Source organism: Oncorhynchus masou, unplaced genomic scaffold, assembly GCF_036934945.1.
Source record: "Oncorhynchus masou masou isolate Uvic2021 unplaced genomic scaffold, UVic_Omas_1.1 unplaced_scaffold_1415, whole genome shotgun sequence".
Classification (NCBI taxonomy): domain Eukaryota; kingdom Metazoa; phylum Chordata; class Actinopteri; order Salmoniformes; family Salmonidae; genus Oncorhynchus; species Oncorhynchus masou.
The window spans coordinates 25,397-31,817 of NW_027004095.1; the positions used below are offsets into that span (position 1 = coordinate 25,397).

At 44.5% G+C, this 6,421-nt stretch overlaps 1 long non-coding RNA gene across 1 annotated transcript; it reads right to left on the bottom strand.

Moving 5' to 3' along the window:
* Positions 1-483: 483 nt before the first annotated feature.
* Positions 484-3,440, bottom strand: LOC135530775 (uncharacterized). Its single transcript, XR_010453894.1, has 3 exons — positions 3,375-3,440; positions 1,694-1,924; positions 484-525 (listed from the first exon to the last, which is right to left on the bottom strand). It is a non-coding gene; the product is annotated as an uncharacterized LOC135530775 (long non-coding RNA).
* Between the last annotated feature and the right edge of the window lie 2,981 nt (positions 3,441-6,421).

Genomic DNA, 6,421 nt, shown 5'->3' on the forward strand with positions numbered 1-6,421 from the left:
ACAATAACAGTCCCACTGTCTCCCTGTTACCAAGCAACCTGGGAGGGACAGATTTGAACAGTCCCACTGTCTCCTGTTACCAACAACCTGGGAGGAACAGACATAACGGTCCCACTGTCTCCTGTTACCAAGCAACCTGGGGAGGGACAGATCATAACAGTCCCACTGTCTCCTGTTACCAAACAACCTGGGGAGGGACAGACATCATAACAGTCCCACTGTCTCCTGTTATGGGAGGGACAGACAATAACAGTCCCACTGTCTCCTGTTACCAACCCTGGGAGGGACAGACACAACAGTCCCACTGTCTCCTGTTACCAAACAACCTGGAGGGACAGAGTGGAGATGTAGCATTTTCACAATGCCAATGGTCATTATTACGGTGTGTGTGTGTGTGTTACCAAACAACCTGGGAGGGACAGTGTCCCACTGTCTCCCGTTACCTGTAGTGGGAGGGACAGACTGTTTAACAGTCACTAATGCTCCAAACATCCTAGGATAGAGAGCCTCTATCTGCATAAAGAGCTGTGGAAACATAATACATGGGAATGTGTGTGTTTCACAATGAGAGTGATTATTAGGTGTGTGTGTGTGTGTGTGTGTGTGTGTGTGAGTGTGTGTGTGTGTGTGTGTGTTGTGTGTGTGTGTGTGAGTGAGAGTGTGTGTGTGTGAAGTGTGCCCAAACATCCTAGGATGTGTCTGTGTGTGTGAGTGAGAGAGGTGTGTGTGTGAGTGTGTGTGTGTGAGTGAGAGAGGTGTGTGTGTGTGTGAGAGAGGTGTGTGTGTGTGTGAGAGAGGTGTGTGTGTGTGTGTGTGAGAGTGTGTGTGTGTGAGTGAGAGAGGTGTGTGTGTGAGTGTGTGTGTGGTGTGAAAGTGAGAGAGGTGTGTGTGTGAGTGAGAGAGGTGTGTGTGTGTGTGTGTTTGAGTGAGAGAGGTGTGTGTGTGAGTGTGTGTGTGTGAGAGAGGTGTGTGTGTGTGTGTGAGAGAGAGGTGTGTGTGAGTGTGTGTGTGAGTGGTGTGTGTGTGAGAGTGCTGTGTGTGTGTGTGTGTGTGTGTGTGTGTGTGAGAGTGTGTGTGTGAGAGAGCTGTGTGTGTGTGTGTGAGAGAGAGAGGTGTGGCAGATGTGTCTGCCCTCCATTCTAACCATCAATACTCTTCTAATGCACTAAACGGAACATTTCTACCATGATGATAATAATGGACAATTATTCAAATGGAGCTTTTCAGGCAGCAGCCATGTGAATAACGACAGCCACTGTGAATGTCCTCATCAAAGCACTGCAGCAGCACAGTGGGGCCAAGAATACTCTGCTGTTACACGGGAAATGGAAGGTTTGGTGTCGTGAACAATAGTAACGCGCGGTGGAAGGAAGGGAGGGAGGGATGCTGGTTCTCTGGCACGGGCTCTGTGTTTGTGTGTGTGTGTGTGTGTCATTTTAAAGTTATAAATACTACAGAAAGAACAGAGCTGCAATGGGTTCTAGAGCCTTTAAATCCCAGACCATCTGGTATCAACCAGGCCTTCATGCTTCCTCTCCGGAACAGACAGGTTCAATGCAGATCAGTGTCTGTGAAATGCTGAAGGAATGATAGGATCCCAGCGGCCAAGCTGCTTCAAATGTCAGAATAGGACAGAAATGTGTGATCGGGGGATGGCGTGTGTTCGGACGTTTGGACCTCCGGGGCACCGTACCTCCTCTGGCCGTCCCAGGGCCGGGGTGCCCGTCAGTAGGATGGCCCGCTTGGCGTTCTGGATGAGTGGTACCAGTATCTTAGACCTGGCTGCGTTCCTGGACTTGAGGTAGTGGGACTCATCCACCACCACCACATTAAACCTCTGTCTGGTCAGAGCCTCCACCAGGAGCGTGCATCTGTGGTGAGCAGCCCGTAACCCAACACTGTTACCTTACTGCTACTGATCCCCCTATATAACACACAGAGGGTTATAATGTGTTATGTATGGGTTATAGTGTGTTATAATGGTCTGTGGTGAGCAGCCCGTAACTCCAACACTGTTACCTTACTGCTACTGATCCCCCTATATAACACACAGAGGGTTATAATGTGTTATGTATGGGTTATAGTGTGTTATAATGGGTGTGTGGTAGGCAGCCCGTAACCCAACACTGTTACCTTACTGCTACTGGATCCCCCTATATAACACACAGAGGGTTATAATGTGTTATGTATGGGTTATAGTGTGTTATAATGGGTGTGGTGGTGAGCCCGTAACTTAACACTGTTACCATACTGATCCTAACACACAGAGGGTTATAATGTAGAGTGGACAGAGCAGCCCGTACACCTGTTACCTTATCAATAATCTCTAACACACAGAGGGTTAAAACATTTATAGTGTGTTATAATGGGTGTGTGGTACTGATACACTGTCAACTTACTGCTACTAAATTGATTGAGGGTTAAAATGTAGGGTTATGCGTTCATTTCTGTGGTGAGCAGGAATCTAAACACTACCTCAATTTGCACATTAACACATTTATACAAAAGCTGTATGGGTTATAGTGTTTATAATGGGTCTGTGAGACTTGTCCAGGACTGCAGAACTGCTACTCCCTTAGTTAGACCAGCTGCAAAGTCAACATGTACTATATTTATAATGGGTCTGTGGTGAAAAAACACTGACATTTTTTTAGCTTTTTGGTCAGCGAAAACATTGAAGGTTATAGTTAGACAAATTGATGGTTAGACATTGGGGAAAATATCAATTTGCAGTGTGGTTTTAAACTGGTTAACATTTATTAGCAGTGTGGAGACTTGTCCAGGAGGCAGAACTGAAAGACATTTAGTTAGACCAGCTGTGGTCAACATACTAGTTGTTAGACATTTTTTTAGTTAGCAGTGTGGTTAAGGTTAGGTTAGACATTGGGGTTAGCAGTGTGGTTAAGGTTAGACATTAGGGTTAGCAGTGTGGTTAAGTTAGACATTGGGGTTAGCAGTGTGGTTAAGGTTAGACATTGGGGTTAGCAGTGTGGTTAAGGTTAGACATTGGGGTTAGCAGTGTGGTTAAGGTTAGACATTGGGGTTAGCAGTGGTGGTTAAGGTTAGACATTGGGGTTAGCAGTGTAGTTGGGTTAGACATTGGGGTTAGCAGTGTGGTTAAGGTTAGACATTTGGGTTAGCAGTGTGGTTAAGGTTAGACATTGGGTTTAGCAGTGTGGTTAAGGTTAGGTTTAAGAGTTGATGACTTTGTGGCTGTGCTAGTTAGTGACCACTCTGCAGAGGTGCCTCCAGAACAAACTAAAAACATCAACCTGCATGTTAACAGGTGGAGAACTTCAGTAGGGAAACCAGGCCCACAACCAAGCAGCGCAGGAAAAGCAGAGTCCAGGTGAAGTTAACATGGGGTAACGTACAGCGTGTCAGTCTTGGTCTCCACCAGGTTGATATCTCCAGGGTTGAGCTCAGGTATCCACCTCTCCTTCCTCGATCCAGGGTACTTTAGAGAGGAGGGCACCACGATGAGCAGAGGCCACTCCTGTCTGTAGGCGTAGGCCACAGAGATAGCCTGCACCGTCTTCCCAGACCCATCTGGAGAGGAGGATGAACAGTACAACGTGGAGGATGAAAACAACGATGTATGTATACAATCCATGAAAACTCATTTCAAAAAACAAACAAACCGAACACAATCATTGCCTGGCTCAAAGGTAAGCATGAGATGGAATGTTCCTGACATTCTGAGACACCAATACATTCTAGAATGACTTCGTGTCAAAAATGATTACATGGCTAGGAAGGTTTCTTAAACTTGACAAATTAATTCAGAGGGAGCATAGCATATATTATTTGAGGAAAATAGGTTTGATAGGACTGGGGAGTTGGGTTGTGTGTGCTTCAGGGCTTACCTCATCTGCGATCATACACCTGAAACAGAGAAGAGAACGACGGGGGGGTTGAGAGTGGAGGACATAGAATACCTCATGTATTCACGCAATATTGCACTAGCAATCAAATCAAAATGGATTGGTCACATGCGCCGAATACAACAGGTGTAGACTTTACCGTGTGATGCTCGTTTACGAGCCCTTCCCAACAACGCAGTTTAAAAATAATAATACTAATTAAAAATTGTAACACAAGACAAATTAAATACACAAGAATGGAGTTATACAGGAAGTACCAGATCAATGTGCAGCTATATACAGGAAGTACCAGTACCAGATCAATGTGCAGCTATATACAGGAAGTACCAGTACCAGATCAATGTGCAGCTATATACAGGAAGTACCAGTACTAGATCAATGTGCAGCTATATACAGGAAGTACCAGTACCAGATCAATGTGCAGCTATATACATGAAGTACCAGTACCAGATCAATGTGCAGCTATATACAGGGTGTACCAGTACCAGATCAATGTGGAGCTATATACAGGAAGTACCAGTACTAGATCAATGTGGAGCTATATACAGGGTGTACCAGTACCAGATCAATGTGGAGCTATATACAGGAAGTACCAGTACCAGATCAATGTGGAGCTATATACAGGAAGTACCAGATCAATGTGCAGCTATATACAGGAAGTACCAGTACTAGATCAATGTGGAGCTATATACAGGAAGTACCAGTACCAGATCAATGTGCAGCTATATACAGGGTGTACCAGTACCAGATCAATGTGGAGCTATATACAGGAAGTACCAGATCAATGTGCAGCTATATACAGGAAGTACCAGTACTAGATCAATGTGGAGCTATATACAGGAAGTACCAGTACCAGATCAATGTGCAGCTATATACAGGAAGTACCAGTACTAGATCAATGTGGAGCTATATACAGGAAGTACCAGTACCAGATCAATGTGCAGCTATATACAGGAAGTACCAGATCAATGTGCAGCTATATACAGGAAGTACCAGTACCAGATCAATGTGCAGCTATATACAGGAAGTACCAGATCAATGTGCAGCTATATACAGGAAGTACCAGATCAATGTGCAGCTATATACAGGAAGTACCAGTACCAGATCAATGTGGAGCTGTATACAGGAAGTACCCGTACTAGATCAATGTGCAGCTATATACAGGAAGTACCAGTACCAGATCAATGTGGAGCTATATACAGGAAGTACCCGTACCAGATCAATGTGCAGCTATATACAGGAAGTACCAGTACCAGATCAAAGTGGAGCTATATACAGGGAAGTACGTACAGATCAATGTGGACCAGGATCAACTGTGGAGCTATATACAGGAAGTACCAGTACCAGATCAATGTGCAGCTATATACAGGAAGTACCAGTACCAGATCAATGTGCAGCTATATACAGGAAGTACCAGTACTAGATCAATGTGCAGAGGTACGAGGTAATTGAGGTAGATATGTACACGAAGGCAGGGTAAAGTGACTAGACATCAGGATAGATAATAATAAGGTATTTGAGGTAGATATGTACATAAAGGCACGGTAAAGTGACTAGACATCAGGATAGATAATAAGAGTAAAATAAATAACAGAGTAGCAGTAACAATGATGAGTGTAAAAGTGTGTGTGTGTGTGTGTTGTGTCGGTGTGTGTGTGTTAGCATAAGTAGTGTATATGAATGTGTGTGGGTTTTGTGGGAGTGTCAATGTAGTGAGTGAGTATGTATGTACAGTGTCTTCAGGGAGTATTCAGACCCCTTGACCTATTCCACATTTTGTTGTGTTACAGCCTGAATTTCTCTCACCCATCTACACACAATACCCATAATGACAAAGTAAAAACATGTTTTTAGAAAGTTGCTAATTTACTGAAAATTAAATACAGAAATATCTAAATTTACACACTGTAAGTATTCACACCCCTTTGCTATGACACACCCAAATGAGCTCAGGTGCATCCACTTTCCTTTGATCAACGATGAGACGTCCACCACAACTTGGCTGGAGTCCACCTGTGGCCAATTCAATTGTTTGGAAATATATAGACAGGTGGGTTTCTTTCTAAGGTCACACAGATGACAGTGCATGTCAGAGCAGGAACTATCCCCTGAAGTCCAGGGAACTGTCCGTAGAGCTCCAAGATAGAATTGTCATGAGTCATATATCTGGGGGAGGGTATAAAACAATTGATTCCAAGAGCACAGTGGTCTCCATCATTGAGACAATTATGGAACTAACCAGACTGTCTACAGCTGGCCCTCTGACCAAGCTGAACAACTGGACAAGGACCTTGGAACTACCCAGACTCTGTCTACAGCTGGCCCTCTGATCAAACTGAACAACTGGACAAGAAGGTCCTTGGAACTACCCAGACTCTCTACAGCTGGCCCTCTGATCAAACTGAACAACTGGACAAGAAGGACCTTGGAACTACCCAGACTCTGTCTACAGCTGGCCCTCTGATCAAACTGAACAACTGGACAAGAAGGACCTTGAAACTAACCAGACTGTCTACAGCTGGCCCTCTGATCAAACT